A 15,879-nucleotide genomic window follows, 5' to 3' on the forward strand; every position below is an offset into this window, starting at 1 on the left:
GCTGTAGACATGCAAAATGCAACATGACAAACCAAAAGTCTGAGTTTTTGAACAGCCAAATTCTTTTTTTGATTGTTTGATTCTGCCACCATGTACACATTTTCTAATGGAATAATTGGTGTGTAAGATGGCGTCTACTGCTTCTTTGCTCTATTCTCCAACCAAGTGGTGTAAGGTACCCCAATCATCCTCCCAAGTGTCCCTCGTATGTCCTAGGAACAGCCTGGTGGTGGATACATAACTCTGAGCAAATTTGAACTGTGGGACCTTACAAAAAGTATCTTCGGTTGAACACATCTTCTACCTTTCTGCCTGCAAGGTCCCAAAGGAGGTTTGGCATCATGTGAGTTTGATTACTGAGGAAAGACAATCAAATGACATGTATGGGATCAAGATACAGAAAAGAAGAAGTACACCTTCCCTCCCTCTGGAAGTCACTGCCACCAGACGGCTGGCAGATGGATGGAGGCCCAGGGCTCTACCCTGCTCCAGCTGAACACCACAACCAGGCAATGTTTTACCTGACCACTCAGAGGACAGACATTTTGGGAGACAAGTGATCCCACATCAGTGGTCAGGTATTGCCCTTTATAGCTTGATGAAAGCTTTCAGGATCCCCGGCGTCAGGCTCTGCCTCAGAAGGAGTATTTGTACTAAAGCAAGAGGTCTTTGGAGAAGGGCATCACTGTTAAGGTTCTCAGGAAAACTGGATTCATTCTCAGGCACCAACACAAACCTCCCATGTGACAAGGAGCCAGGGGGATTCATCTCACCTGACTTTTAATATCCATGGGAAGATATCTGCATCTGAGCCTTGTGAGACTGGATGCCTTGAGAGTCAGTGGAAGGAAAGACGTCATACAACTACTAACCCAGAAGTGCCTATTTTGAATGTCTGGTACAGGAAGGATGAACTGTGCCCCAGAAGAGTTTTCTCCCAATTGACTATGAAGAGTCCACATACCAAACTTGAACATTTGCAGTTAGTACTCTTAGTACTAACTACAGTTAGTACTAGCAAATGTCTGTTTTGTGGTCAGATCAATCCCACCTTCAATCCCTCTGCACTTCTGTTCCCCATTTGTGAGATGGATATAATGATATTTCCATTCTTCTATCTTTTGCTCTTTTTGCCCTCTCAAACAGTAAGGTCCCTAAAGACCTGGCTGGGATTCACCGGGCAGGAAGTAGACAACTACTTTTAGGATGTCTGCTAAATTGGTACATTTACGATGCAATTAATCTCATCCAAAATTCAAAATCTAAAATAGATCTGAGGAATGCATCATAAAAATGTCTTTTTCTCAGCATAAAGGGAGATGGAGATAACCAATTCTGCAATTCAGATTTCTAAAGTCAAGTCAAATTAATCTCCTCTGTTTGTTTATACAATACAAGAGAGGGCTCTGATGAAAATAGTGTAGATACCTTGTAATACCGTTTTAACTGCCTTTGCATCTTAAGTAATCCAATGACTAATTAATTGGGAAAACCTGGTTAACACTCAGTAGAATAAAGCGTAAGACTTCTGCCTCAGTAATGAACATGACACTTTAAATCTTGTTATTTCAAACTAAATAAATGATCTGTGGAAATATTCCACAGCAACTGAGACATTCATTATCCCTCTTCTTGACACAGCTCACAGGGTTGTGTGTACCCGGAACTGGACTTAACTTTCTGACTCTGACATTAAAGTCATATTTCACAGTCTGTGAAAGAGGCAGCAGCTAGAGGCTGATGCCTCCTTGCAGCTCAGCCTATCCTTTTCTGGAGGAAATAGATTATTTTTGCCAGATAGCCTTGCAGAACCTAGTGGTGTGCAGTTAAATTAAATTATGCTCAGTTGTCATCCAGAAACAACAACAATTTCATACAAATAACCATAAAAAGAAGTTACAGGCAGAGAGTGTAAACCAGGGCTCCTGAAATGCATTTACCTTGTCTTCTCACAGCACAAAAAAAATCTTTTTGTGGTCAAACTGGTAGCAAAGTCCTGGACACATAGCTCATTGAATCCAACTGCCTTGGCAGGACTAGAGTTGGGCCTCAGGAACTGCAAATGCTCCAACTCCAGTATTATCTCCTGGACTAGAAACTCCACCTTGCTACCTTCTCAGCCCTGAGGGGTGCGATGAGCTGGCTTCCCAGCCCAGGAGGCTCACGTGGGCTTTCTCCATCCTCTGAACTTCTACGTGGAGGAGAAGCCCATGGACTTATCAGAAACAGAGATGTCAGTCCTTGTCCTTCGCAGCTTTAGAGTGTGCTCAACTCTCAAATGTGGCCTTATACAAAGCAGAGCAAGGCTGCACATTTGTTGCCTCGTGGTGTTTTCCATACCAAATGTGCTTAATTTACAGTAACAAAAAGAAGATAGTGTCCCTTTCCCTGCTGGGCACTCTGGCAGAGGCAGCCTGGGCTCTGAGAAGCAGGAGGCTTGATCACCTCTGATCACCTGGATGCTCTGCAGTAGTCTTGTCTTCACACTCAGCTGTCCCCACACTGATGTTACACGTTTACCCAATGGGGCTGAGCAGATGGCCCTGACTGGGGTGAGCACAGTGCAACCCAGTGCAGCTGGCATCCTGGTAGGTACTATAGCATCCGCATGTCTGGTAGACATGAAAAATCAACTCTATCCTGTTGCCTAACTTGTGCCAGCAAACATAGTGCTCAACGCAAGGATTACCTTAGTGAAGTTTCGATGCAACAGGCCCGCTTCTCTTGGAAGCCAAGAGCCATCCATACAGTTCTTGTGATTTAAAAAAGCACAACTCATATTCTTATTTCTCTACAGGCCCCTTTGCATTGCCAGAGCTTTGTGGATGAGCTGGACTAGACTTACAAAGTAGTCTTAGGCACAGGAAGGGTGACTGAGCTGCTCAGCATTGCCCAATAGCAAAGATGTAGGGAAAGCAAAGGCTTTATCTCCAAAATCAGGTATTTTAAGTGCCTCCAGGTTGATATAGGCACCTGTATGTTGATCTTGGGCACTGAAGAGAAAACCAGGAGTGAAAGGAAAGCACTTTGCTCAGCCCTAGCAGGAGAGCCCATTGCTGAACACTAGACTCTCTAGGTAGGGAGGAACAACGACAGGCTCAGGAGGCAGGTCCATCTGCTCAAGATGCAAATCCTGATATCTGAGAAGTTCTGAGGATTTCAAGAGTTTTATATGGATGAAAAAGAAAACAAGAGAATCCATAGATTCTTCCCTGGCTGTTGTTCTTTTATTTGAAGAGTCTCCTTTATATTTCCCAACTACACCAACTGAGGCATGACTATGGGCTTTGGAAATCCTTACGGCCACACCTGAAACTAGATTAATATGTCAAAATCCCTAGTACATAATAGCACTGCTGTCTCCCTAGTTCTCTTTGCCTCACTGTGAACTCCGTTATGTCTGCCAGCTGTGGTGCCCATCCCTTTCTCCCCTGTTTTCTCATCTGCTGCCTTATAGTGTGTTCTGGGTAACCATTCCCTCTTCTCCTCACTGTTGCTGATTGGGTCTCTCTTGTTGAATTTTGCAGCTCGAGTCCTATTTTAAGAGCTTCGGGTTTCAGCTGCCAGCTCAACAGAGAGTCACTAACCTCACTGCATAGCTGTTTCTGCCTTTTACACCTTGTGCACTCTCCAGTTACCTTTTGGCTGCTCTGATTTCTTTGTCTTGCTTTGTTCTCCCTTTATCCCATCAATCTGGTGATAGTTACCCATAACTCTCCTCTCAGCTTTCCTTGTTGCCCTTCCACACCCACTAACTACTAACTCTGCCAGCCTTTACACTGCCTTATTTCATCCAGGCGCATGGTCTGGTGAATGCCTCTGGAGCCTTGTGTTCACCCTCTGCATCTTTGCATTTATGGAAAAAACCCATTTCTTCACCCACTCCCTGCTAGGGTCCCTTCAGCCTCCTCCCATCCCTACTCATTCTTTGATGAGTCCTTTCCTTCTCCAGACTCACCAGCATACTCTTTCTATGGATCACCCTCTTCGTCTGTTTTCAAATAAGCCTCTGAAGTCCCTGCAAAAACAACCCTCCTCTACATACCATTATGCCTTTCTCATCTCCTTTACCTCTTATCCTTTCAAATGACTAGTTTACTCCCATTCTCTTGAACTCACCTCTCTGACACTCAGCAGTCTGGTTTTCAGCCACTTCACTCTGCAGGAATTGCTCTCTCTAAAATCACTAATGATGTCCTTCTAGTCAATTCTAACCGCCTCTTCTCCAGCCTCTTTCCCTTTGATTTTTCCAACACCTTTGACATATCAGACCATTCCTTCCCTTGGAGTTCCCCACAACTCAGCTGCTCTGCTGAAAATTGCCATCTTTAGTTTTAGGAGAGCTTGGTAGCTGACAGCCAGAAGCGTAAGAATAGAGGCACAATGAAAAGGATAATTCTTTGTATTGTCTTCTGCACACTAATGAAGCTCCTCTTAGGATACCATGAAGATTTTAAGGGCAAACCCAACAGTAAGGAAAATCCCAGCACAGGATCTCTCTGCTTCCTATAGACCTCTATGCCGGACTTAACGTATAATACGAGAGATTTCACCTTTCATATCTTCATAGTTTCCTTGATGGATTCTTGTAAGGAGGAAGAAAAGGGAGAATAATGAAACCAATAATTTCACCTTTCTACAGATTTGTTGTTTCATGGCTCTCTCTGTTTACTGATAAAATCAGAGATGGATTAATTCTGAACTATATATAGATATACAATAAAGACAGAAAGAGGATCAGGCTGGGAAGATAGCAGAGTCTTTCCAGTGTCAGGTTAGCCAAAAGCCAACAAACGTTGTACAGGGTAAAAGAAAATGCAGTGGCATAGCGAAGGTCACAGGCAAAGGTTTGGGGAGGGGTTAAATCCTATAGCTCAGCAATGAAGCCAGAGGCTCTTTTCAAGTTAGGCTCTACTTGCAGAGAGCTACATGGATAACGTGAGCAGATGTTCCTACTGTTTGGCTCTCACTGTATCCATTCTTACAAAGATAGTTCTACTTGAAAAGTGGGTGGAATAAAATCCGTAATCACTTTATGTGGACCTTAAAAAATCAGAAGTTCATGCGCAGAGTGCACAGAGATGCAACACATAAGAATTATCATGAACTTCAAATCAAACTGCCACACTCTGTACCCTTCTACCCTAGTTTCAAGCTCTGTTTGCCTGCCATATAGTCTGCAGCAAAGCTGTGGATGATAAAACACAGTGTGTTTCCCATTAAAGTAAGAATAGATTGCAGAAAATTATGTTTAAAAAATCAGGGGACTTAACTTTAACTGTTGGATGCATTACTCCCTCCCCTGTGTGTCAAAGCAGTTAGTGAGAGTCAGATCAAAGGATCTACTCTGCAGAAAAAGGAGAAATAGAACCCAGTGCGAAATGTCCCCCTGAAAAGACAAAATATGTGAAAATAAATTGCAGGTAACTAGGAGATCTGATACTATACCACCGCCAGGAGGAGAGGGTCAGCAGTTACATCTGATAATAGCCTCTCTCTTTTATTTGGGGATCACTATTTTCCAAAAGAATAGCTAAATATTGATTAAGTGATATCTCAAATACCACATGATTATCAAACCAATTACAGGGATTAACTTCCCAAAATGCTCCAGTATAACCTCAGCTGCAGAAACTGTGCCAACTTGGTAATGGCTATTAACATCTGTATGCACAAGAGTAATCCCCTGGTTTTGTTTCTTCCCCCCCCCCCCCCCCCCCCCCCTCTCTCTGATTGCTCCTATATATATTACAGTTTTTCTGAGTGCATGGGATGTACCACTTGGGAACCTCATTCTGCATTCCCTGGTGGGACCTGCTTAGAGTCAGAGGCAGCCAAAGGTTATTCAAGGAGGACACAAGACATCTAGTTGTGTTGCCCACTTTCACATGAGAAATCCTTCCCTTTAGAAGAGGGCAGGAGACTTTGCCAGTTATGAGGTCCTGTATGGATATGCTGACTTCGACCACACTAACTCAGTCCCGTTCCCTGATCTACCTCAGGATTGAATGTGCTGCAAACACCTTTGGGAACAGCATCAGACGGCTGGAGAAGTTTATCTCCACTAAATAAGAGCTCCGGCTGAGTCCCCAGCACAGTCACAGAGTCCAGGCTGTTTGGCAGCTTTCTATCCCAGAGCCCACTCTCACGTTCACACTGATGGGGATGGCTCACTTTTGCTTCCATTTTTTCCCCCTCACTCTTCTCTTAGGGGGAGAAGCAACTTTAAAGCATGGGAGAGACAGACAGAGAGAGCATGACGCCCTATAATCCAACAAGTCAACTTCCCGAGCTCAAACATGAACTGATTTTTTTTTTTCTTCCCTCGCCTTATAAAAAAGAAATTGACTTTTGTTTGGAGTTTGTGAAAAGTGGGACTCGGGGCCCAGTCAATGGGGCTCCCCGCAGCGCGGGCTGAGTGGAGCCATCTCGAACCAGTCAGCCGCGGCACCAATTAATCCGCTCTTTGTCACAGCCCCGGCCTCAGCAGCAGTGGCAGCAGTAGCAGCAACACATTTGGCCATTGTTCAGACCTTCATGCAACGGGATTTACCCTTTCAAAGAGGCAGTTTTGTCCCAAAGAGTTCGAGCGGAAGTTTCTCACTGACAATTTGCCCCAAATAGATAGATTTGTCAGCAGCAACCTTTAAAAGCAAAAAGCCATGGAGGAAAAAGGGGAGAAAAAGAAGTGTGGGGGGAAGAGCAAGTGCATCCTTGTCTGTCTGTCTGTCTGGGGGTCTGTCCTGAGCAGGTGGGATGGGCGCAGGGCCTGAGGTACAGAAGGGCGAAATGGCATTGATGGGGGCTCTTGTTCATCTCAAGGCAGATGTAGCAAGGGAGCTAACAAGCTCCCAGGCTGTTGTATAGCTGCTCTGACTTCTGAAAGCCTTTCAGGGAACTTCTTTTACATGGCATTGTCATGCCTGCTACACAGCACTGTGCTAGGCTGGCCGGGGTTTCCCAGCCTCAAATACTCCACCGGCATCTCAACTCTGAGAGCAGCAGGCCTCATTCTCTGTGGCCTTGCCACCAAAATCTACATTTAAACCAATACAAGCAGTTCTTTGCAAACAGGCTGGTGTAGCTTTTCCTACGCACAGTGCACTGGGGCCCATATCCCAGGCAGAAAAAGGTGAAACAAACCCACAGGTATTTCCTGCCCCCACACCAATGCTGCTATGCTCCTTAAGGGCAGACTCCCCTTCGGACTTCAAGGACTGTTTGCATGAATTGCGGGTTGAACCCGCTCTGTTGCAAACTGCAGCTATTCACATGCACTGCTGTTGCCCCCACCCTCGGATCGCAGTACTGTCCAATATCCCTGGCTCACATGTGGGACCTGCCCTTCCCCACAACACCTCCCCACATACTCCAAATCCAGAAAGGGAGAAAGCACAGGAAACTCTCTCCCCAGCTTGGGCTCCGGCAGATCCAAGTCCCTATACACACAGCCTCTCCCAGCATCATGGAGACAGCCCTGCTCTCACATTGGAGGGTAGCAACTGGGAGGGCCCCAACCCTGTGTCGTGGTTTAACCCAGCAGGCAGCTAAACACCACACAGCCGTTTGCTCACTCACTCCCCCCGCAGTGGGATGGGGGAAAGAATCAGAAAAAAGGTAAAACATGTGGGCTGAGATAAAGACAACTTAATAGGACAGAAAAGGAAGGGAAAATAATAATAATGATGATAAAAGAATATACAAAACAAGTGATGCACAATGCAATTGCTCACCACCCACTGACTGATGCCCAGCCAGTTCCTGAGCAGTGGCCGTGCCCGCCCTGGCCAACTTAGTATTTTGTTCAGCATGACGTCACATGGTATGGAATAGCCCTTTGGCCAGTTTGGGTTAGCTGTCCTGGCCGTGCCCCCTCCCAGCTTCTTGTGCACCTCCAGCCTCCTCGCTGGCAGGGCAGTAGGAGAAGCTGAGAAGTCCTTAACTAGTGTAAGCACTGCTGGGCAACAGCTAAAACATCAGTGTGTTATGAACATTATTCTCATCCTAAATCCAGAACACAGCACTACACCAGCTGCTAGGAAGAAAATTAACTCTACCCCAGTCGAAACCAGGACACCCTGTCAGACTAATCTCTCTTTATAGCACAAATTTTGGGAAAAATTAAAAAAAAAAAGCCTAATTTCACCTGTAACTCCACCTCCCATCCTGTTAGAGCAGCTGGGTGGGTGGCAAGGGGGTGGCTTGCAGGTTTCTTTGAGTACCATGGTGCTGAAAACCAGAGCTCTGCTTCTTCCTAGGAAAGGCTGGAAGAGGTTGTTCAGCCCTACATAGTTTCACCTTTGCGTACAAGAAACTGTCATCTCATCCCCTAGACTGCAAGTGTGGCCTTTCCTGCTTCAGAGGCCTTTGCTTGGCAAAGAAGCCAAATTCACAGGAGAACATGTAGTTCTGCTGTAGTCACAGTGATTATCTACTGCTATTCAGGCAGTTTGGCTTCCCAAACAAAGCTGAAGAAACCCAGTTTGCTGAAGTAGGTCTGCTGCAGCTATCATCTGACCAAAAGGAGGGGCATGAGAAATGGATGCAAGGCAGCTATACAACCCTAAAACTTTGCAATGAACTCTGGAAACTTCATTGCCGAGTGACAGCCAGTCCAGCTTTTCTGTCAGACTACTTTGTCTCGCTGTATCTTAAATGGGTTTGATCTACATTACTCAAAGGACCTCATTGTTTGAGTATTGCCCAGCCCACTGGTGTTTATTTGATGGCCTTCTCAAGGCATTTCCTGGAAGACACAAGAAAAATGAAGGCCAATTTCAAACTGATATAAAAAATCTCACCAGCCTGCTTTATACTCACCAAGTTCCCCTAAGCCTGCTTACACCTGCTCTTGGAAAGGGAAAAGGGTACAAGTGGCTGTAACCTAATTATAAACCAGCCAGAAGCAGGGGTCGTTTACAATTAAGTTAGGGCTATTACAAGTGAATAGGTTTACAGCAAAACTAGAACACACTGAGCTAAAACTGAAACATCGGGCTCCACGACTGAAGACACCAGCAGGTGTCAAATATTCTAGGTGGCCTTCACACAAGGGACAAAAAGTTCAACAAACAGTTGCAGAGCAGCGGTGTCCTCAGTTGCAGCAGGCAGGTGTAAGACCTAAGACCTTCCCCATTTGCAGAGGAGCGTTAAGAGACCATAAGGGCAGGTAAGTAAGGATGGACACACCTTGCAATGGTGCAAGGCACTGAGATGGGCTGAAAGTCAAGCAGTATAATTGCAAATATGTTAAAATACAGTTTTCTCCAGGAAGTCCAGGAGAGACAGATGCCCGTGTGTCATCTCTCCTGTGGAGGCCTCACTCATTCAACTCTCCTGGAAATGCAGAAGTAAATTAACAGTGTTATTCCCTGGTATGGGAAGAACACTGGTACCAGGTACAATGGTAATCCCTAGGAAGCTTAGCTGTCCCACCCTTTATTCCCTTAGCATGACTGGCCCTGGTCATCAATCAAATCAACAGGGTTCCCAAGACCAAAACTCTTCTTCCTCCTCGAGTAGTGAATTTGCTTACGATTTCCAATAGCAGAAAAATCCAACTACTGGATATGACAGAAAATATTCCACCAGCTACAGTGTATTTACCATGTGCACAGAAAAATGAACAGGAGAAGAACCCAGTTCTTCTGTTTGTCTGTCAGGTGCTGAATCACATCGACCTCATGCCAGCAAAAGTGCTGGGTGGATTTGGGCAGCATCAGCCAACACTGACTGCAATGACAACACATAGAAAATAATCAAACAAATGTTCCTGACAGTACAGAACTGGTTAGTTAACCATACAGTAGATTTTAAACAACTTCTCATGTGTATTTGCAGCCAAACTGCAGTATTTGGATCACTCTTGGGTTGTCTTAAACATCATGATTTAATATGCAGTATGGTCTCTGCACTTGTAATTGCAGTAAAAGCGTTGTTGAGCAATAATCTGCACATTGGACTTCTACTACTTGTAACCAAGTGATCTGCCATACAACTTTGCTTACCAGTGTCAGCACTGCCACAGAATGGAGTAATTATGAAAAGCAGTTAATGGAAACATTACTAGTTGTTATTACTCCACATGCACAGTTCCATGTTGAATTGCCATCCATGCCAATCCTCAGAGTTTTAGATTAAATGTTTCAATACTTTGTGCTCTGCACAAAGAACTAAGTCACAAGATAAAGCTCTGTCTGGGATTCCCATCACATGTTCCCCTGATTTACATTTCTTTATAAGAGCCATTCCTCGCAACAAAAAGGGACATACAGTTATTGGATCACATCTCACCAGAGACAGATCCTCTCCCATATCCAAGCATCTGTAATTCCCTAATGTTTACGGTGATACAATGTTCTTGTGACAATTGCAGCAAAATTGCATCTGGCAAAATTGCATGGGGACATGAGTGAAAATATCTGACAGGACTTAGAGCTTGGAATCCCTGGGTCGGTAGCATGCGATTGCCCCACACTGCAGAAAGCGCTCCAGACACCAGGGTTTGTGAACCACCAAAATACACTGCAAGTTCAAGTACGTGCATTATATTTTAATGGTGAAATCTTAGCTGAGGACTGACAGGACTTTTCAGTTCAGAGAGGCTGCATGCAGCTTTGTTCATGCCAAATTCTGCAGATCTTGTGCACACCAGCAATCCTGTCGAAGCCCATTAAACTACTACCTATTTCTTATTTACGACGGAGGACCACAGGATCAGAATCTGTCTCAGTGGTATCTTTTCATTGGACTGCATTTTCTGTTCAGGTAGAACAAGTACAAATAGCTGCAGGAGTTAAATCATTTACAGAGGATCATGGCAGATCTCTGCTTTCCTCTTTTCTTAGAGCTAGGAGTGCTGGATTTCATTACGCATTTCATTACCAAATCACTGGTTTCTCAAGTTCACCATCCTGGCCTCATCAATGTCCGAAACCTCAAAAGGCAGAAAACCTCAACCAACCTCATAATACATCTAGCTAGTTGCAGAGTGATGCATACTGTGCTCTTCTCTGCTTGGACTTGCAAGTAATTGCTCTACCTGCAAAGATATCCTGTGACCTATATTTTATGAAGCAAGAGATAAAGCAAGCATGTCTATAAATGTCATCGGCAGTCATAAAACTATTCCTCTCTTCTTAAAAATCTATCTGCACCAACTGACTCAATACTTTCAAGCAGCACTGAATGCGATATGCTGACTCAATGCTGCATCTGGAAGTATTTATTTTTGTTGGTTCTAAATTCATTTCCCGAAATAGATACCACAGATCTGGTCTCCAGCCAATATCAAGAGATATAGCTAAATTGAAGTCAATGGAGCTGAGCCATTACATTGCCAGCTAGAAATACAGCCCCTCCTAAGAGCATTCTTTGCTGCCACTACACAGTATTTTGTGCAACTGCCTCAAAGGTCAGCTTGTTAACAGGCTACTGCAGCAAAATTTGGGAGGCCAATCTACCATAGAAATGATTACGCTCAAAGTGCGATCAATCAGGGTCATAGCTGAGGCAACCCTTTCCTACGTGCACACAAGTGCTTAGGATGTAACCAGTGCTATTCATTTAACAAATTGGTAAAATTATTTTTAAATGTCACAGCATAGCTCCAAGATGTATTTATTCCTTGTAGTCAGCATTCTTTTGTTGGCAATTTAAAACTGTTGAAGTATAGACCTGATCTAATTTTAAGTTTTCTTTTATTGAGATAATAATATATTTGCCCTCGTATTCAGACCTTTCACTAGTTTTATACAGCTGTGTCTCTACCGGCTTCAGTATTGATACTGTCTTTTGTGTTCATGTCGAGAAAACTAAAATGAGGCTGTTTCTCTCTAAATTAGATTGCAGCTGCTGCTGCATCATTGGCTTATTACGACACTTTGATTTATATCTAACTAGCAAACTAACAAATAAGTCAAGTTACTAACTAGAGCCGCTTTGTTAAGCGCTTGTCTCGCATTGTCTAGATGGGATCAGGTACCAATGTAGGCGTATAAGCCAAGCCTGACATATCCTTTTCAAAGGCATACGTGATTAATGGGGCATTTCATTGCTGCAAGTGAACTCAGGCTTGTTCCACCCCTGAATACGAGTACTGAGAAGAAGTGCTATGACTTACGGAGATACTCTTTTCTCAGTATCGTCCTTAGGTATAATTTTCCCTGCTATTCTGTGCAAGGTAGCTTTGCCTACGCGCACTCATCAGATGCACGTGTGGAAACAGAGATATATGGTCACTGTTTCATGCAGTCATTAACCTATTTAACCAAGCACGCACACACACAAGGGAGAAACTTGCCACTTTTTCACTTGCATCTGCGGGGAATGCAGGTCTTCCCCAAGTCTTTGCTGGATGGACTAGTCAAGGTGGAGGATGGGCTGAGAGCAACTCAAGCCCAAAAGCCACCAGAGGTAACTGCTGCATTCACTGGGACGCCTCAGTGTGCGGAGATTGAACACAGGGTGCCACCGGCTCAGGGAAAGTCATCCCCGGCTGCAGTGGGAAGGTGGTTTCGCTTTACAGAGAATGCATAAACAAGAGGAAATCCTTCTTGTGCCAGGGGAGAGGGAGCGTTCACAGGACAGTCTTTTCACTGGATCATCTTTCTGTGTCTCGGATTTTCACTTTTTGGAAAAAAAAATTGTCTTGCACTGCCTGGAGAAAACCCACAGCACAAAGCTGTGGTGTTTGGGGTTTTTTTTAATAATCAGTGCGGCCCTGCAGCTCCAGAAGGCACCCAGCCCCAGGGTAGCCATGAGGTGGCGCCAAGATGGCTGCCAGGGCGGTTGCCAGGCAGCGTCCTCAGCCGCCGGGGTCAGCCATGTTGGGTGTGATGGCCCAGGCAGGGTGTGGGAAAGGCCAATGTCGCCATCGTTGGGTGTGCACTGCGGAACCAGCACATCGCCCCACACCTCCCTGGGCATAGCCCTCCAGAGAAGGTGTCCATGAGGCACGGGCTTCGCAAGGAAGACACAATACTGCAAAAGAGCTCATTAGGTGCATTTACACTACCCGCATGGGGAGCAGCCCGAGCTGGACGTCAAGCACAGCCATGTCACAGGCCAGGAGCATGGCAGGGCGGCCGAGGAGCAGCATGGTCCTTTCAGCGGCCTTCGCAGTGCTGCTGCCTGTCCATCTGCCTGCAGGTAAATGCAGAAAGGGGTTTGTGGCGGCGCTGCAAAAGCATGGACTGTGACTTACAAAGAAGGGAAGGCTTCAGCAGGGATTTAGCAACCCAGAAGAACTAAACCCGGTGGGTATTTAGGCTGTGAGGGTGCCGCCATGCTCTCCTCCCTGCACAGGGCTGCCTGGGGCGCTGAAGGATGCCCCTGGCTCTTCCCCGGCACATGCACCAAAGGAGGGGAGTGGAGATAGCTTCTCGTGCACCCCAAAGCAACAGCAGCTCCTCCTGCCAGGAGAAAATAGCTCTATCCTTTCCTTCTTTATCTCCTTTCCAAGAAAATGGACATGTTAGATTTGCCTGATCTTACCTACCTGCTTCCCATTGAGAGCAACGGATGAAAACAGCACAACCATATATTCTGCTGCTACATCCATATGCATCTGGCAGCTTAAATTTTTCCCTCGCCTGACTTCCTTCACTTTTTTCTTTTTCCTTTTTTTTTTGTTCACTGAAGATCTTTTGTCTCCCCATCCAAAGAGCAGAGAAGACGAGCAAGGCAAAGGCAGAAGGAGTGGTGTACTTGAAGATGGGTCTCATGTTGGATTTGTCTGGCTGCTAAGACTCCAACAGAAGAAAAGATACCTGGCAAGAGACCGTGGCACAATGCTAGGAAATGTCACCCTGTAATTGTAGTCATAGTCCAGAGTCCTGAAGGAGATACAGTGAAAAGGGAACACATGCCAGCTTCCGTAGCAGGATTGATAACTATATTTGTACTTCCAAGGCATTACGAGGAGACAACAAATTTCATTACTATATTAGCATCTTCTGTATATGTAGGACTGCCTAATAAACAAAATGCTAAATATAATGGTAAATGCTAAATGGTAATAATGATAAATACTAAATGCTAACTATAATTTCCTGCCTTGTTGGAGCTGGACTATTTTTCCACCAAATGACCATGGAAACAACTTTGACAGAAGCTGCAGTGAAATGCTGGAGTGGGGAGAGAGCTCTTCCCTGTACTCTTGGAGGATGCACCCTGCCTTTGCTTTCAGGGCTCAGATATCTCTGTCCATCACGAAAACAACAAACCTCAGCTGGCGCAGGATTGCAAAGCAACACCAGGCACAGCCTGGGGGACAGGGAAGGGGTGCTGGTTTGCTCCCTCCTCAGCGACCCACAGCCCCAGCCCACGTGCAGAGCCAGCTTTCAGTGCCTGGGTTATGTTAGTGGAATTTTGGGTTAAGGGGTGGATAGTTTGAGCTCTTCTTCTTTTTCTCTCTCCTGGCAGAGCCTGATGCTGTACATGGAAGGGAAAGCCCTGCTCACGTTCAGAGCAGCCTGTCTCAGGTGTGGCTGGAACCTGTAGATGAAGTTTGACCAGCCTTGGCAAAGTTTTTCAGGTGACTTTGAGTTTACAGGGCAAAGAATTATAGCTGCTGTAGGACCAGAGATCTGCCTCACTAGCGCCGGGGATGCCCAGGGCCAGGTTAATCCTCCGTCTTTGTTTTGGCCCCAGGCCCTGCTAATGTAGCATGGCCATCTCCTTCCTAGCTGCTTTGGTCGTTGCTCAAAGAGGCAAACCTTTCCCTGCCTCCCTGGAAGCAGACTGGGAGTGAAAATCTGTCTGCATTCCCTGATCCACCATCTTCTTTGCTTTCTGGGATCTCCCTGAGCAACTTCCCAGCCCTCTGGACAGTGTCCCTCAGTGTTAGGCAGGACCAGGCTTGTCCGGGTTGAAGGCTTCCCTCTGTGCCATGGAGGCACTGGTCCCATGGGGAACAAAGAGCAAAAAGTCACCGGGATCCCAGTGCTGTCCAGAGTCGCACAGCCCTGCGACACAGGTATGGTACAGGCACAAGAGGATTTACACATGTCTTGGGACAGAAGGATGAAAGATGAAGTGCAGAAGAACTGCATGACAGCATGTTTGGGGCCGGACTGGATCACAACCAGCAAGGGAGAAGTTAGTTGTGGTACGTTAACACCTCGCTCCGGTGGCAGGGACGAGAAAGCCATCACCAAGGAACATCCAAGGGCTTCACAAACTCCTTAGCAACTTCTGGCCCTGCTCTCTCACCGATGCTGTTGCTCACCTCAGCTTGCATCCGCAGGAGAGATGGTCTTTCCTCCCTTCCCAGATGTGCGCCTCTCCCCACCCTTGGGCTGCTCTACCAGCTCCCACCTCACAGAGAGTTTCCAACAGGAGTGGGAGAGCTCGGTAGCCTCTCGGTGAAACCAGAGCTGCTGAGATGGGAAGGGGTCCCACCTCTGGTCCCTCGCCGCCCCCCTGCACCCCGGCCCTGGCAGCGCTGCTGGGACACTCGGGGAGGGCTGCTGAGCCGCGGCGAGGCCGGCGATGCCCAGGGGTCAGAGCACCCCTGCGGGGCAGGCGGGGCCCTCTTCAAGCCCCCCGGGGCCGGGGCGGTGGGTGCCCGCCCGCCGGGTCCGGTGTGGGGGGCAGGAGGAGCGACCCCCGGCTGCGGGCGGGCTCCGTGCACGGCCGCCGTGCAACAAGTCCCGGCGCCGGGGAGCCGGGAACCGCCGACCGCGGGGCTGAGCTCGGCTGTGCCGGCGGTGCCCCGGGCCCGGCAGGGCCGGGTCGGCTCAGCAGGCGGCAGGCGGAGGCGACTCCGGCTCCGGGCACTAGGAGACGCGGGGGTTTTCCAGGCTGGGGCAGGACAGAGCGCTCCCCGCTCCTCCCGAGGGCGAAAACAACCCTCCCGCCCCGCTCCCCCTGCACACC

This window comes from Aptenodytes patagonicus, chromosome 3, assembly GCF_965638725.1.
Source record: "Aptenodytes patagonicus chromosome 3, bAptPat1.pri.cur, whole genome shotgun sequence".
NCBI lineage: Eukaryota > Metazoa > Chordata > Aves > Sphenisciformes > Spheniscidae > Aptenodytes > Aptenodytes patagonicus.